The following is a 1,526-nucleotide window of genomic DNA, read 5'->3' as shown; positions in this document are numbered from 1 at the left end:
TTTTATATATATATATATATATATATAGATATATATATCTATATATATATATATATAGCCTATAATAAAATTGCGTTATTAATCTTTTAATTATTTTGGCAAAGTGTTATATTCACAAGACAAGGTTAACCTTAAAACGCTCACAATGTACAGTAACAACGCTTTCAAATATGAGAACACAAAACAAGAAACATAACAATTCTAAACCGTTTCAAATTTATGTGAATATATTATATAGTAGGATACATTTTATTTTCTTATTTAATTTTATGAATTTATTTTTACACATATGTTCACTTCATATTTTGTTGCTCATTTTTTTCACATTCTGAACTGTACAGCAATGCTTCATATTTCTCTTGTTCTTTTTGTGCTGTATTTGACTGTAATTGAACTAAATGCAAACAAACACACACACACACACACACACGTGTGTACACATTATTTGCTGCAAAATTGGACTTTACCCTAACAAGTATTACTATAAGTAATAATCTACTATTACCAAAAAGTATGGTACATGGTACTATATTACCTTATTTTAAGCCAGTAATCCCGTTTGTTTGACATGATAGAGCCATAACATTCCTTGAGAACCATATAAATATCATGGTACATGAATATGAAAATCATAACCATAATCAAAGTACCAAGGCATTCCCATACATATTCATTATGTTTCGTCCATAGTATTTGCATGGTACTCCAACATACTTCAGAGAATACCATATGTCCAAAAACATAGATAGCAAGGCTCTTTTTGTAAGTTTAAGATTTATATATATATATTTAAGGTTTATTAAGGTAAATGTAAACCCGGAGGTATTTTTATTTATTTTTTTATTTAAAAAAAAAAATTAAAACAGCTTTTATACCCAATTTTTATACCACTTCTTTAATTGAAAATTAAGTAGGTGAAATGTATCTTGATTTAAGGATGTTAAAATATTTGTATGGGAAAACAAATAAAAAGGTAGATAATCATTTTTAGCAATGCATGCAACATTTAATGCCATGACTTTATGAATCTGATTTAAGACTTAAATTGTGGAAGGATGAATGTAGACTTTTTAAGTATTTAACCCTATATTTTTTAATCTGAGTTCCACTGAGGCACATGAGACAAGCCATTTGTATTGTAACCACATGTTCTGTTCATCCTATAAAAAACTTGAATAAGCTCTATCACACCATAGAAAATTAAAACCTCGAGTTTTTATTATATGACACTAACATATTAAAATAATTAAGGGAAAATAAGAAGCTACTTTCAAAATTACTATTAATATTATATTTGTATACATACAGCACATTAAAAAGGCAGTGAAGTGAAACTCAGCAGTAACGGCTCGGTAATGCTAGGTGGCGATAAAAGCAGAACAGCGCGAAAGACCCTCCTCAAATAAATAGAATATAAAGTATATTTGTTATTTTTATTATTAATAATTGTTTTTTTTTTAATGTAAAGTTCTGTTAGTCACTCTGGTCCACACTCCAGTATAGTACAGTAGGTGGTGGTAATGTAC

Source organism: Sinocyclocheilus anshuiensis, unplaced genomic scaffold, assembly GCF_001515605.1.
Source record: "Sinocyclocheilus anshuiensis isolate Anshui unplaced genomic scaffold, SAMN03320099.WGS_v1.1 scaffold447, whole genome shotgun sequence".
Classification (NCBI taxonomy): domain Eukaryota; kingdom Metazoa; phylum Chordata; class Actinopteri; order Cypriniformes; family Cyprinidae; genus Sinocyclocheilus; species Sinocyclocheilus anshuiensis.
The sequence above is the reverse complement of the archived record's forward strand: the minus strand, read 5'-3'. Positions refer to the sequence as shown.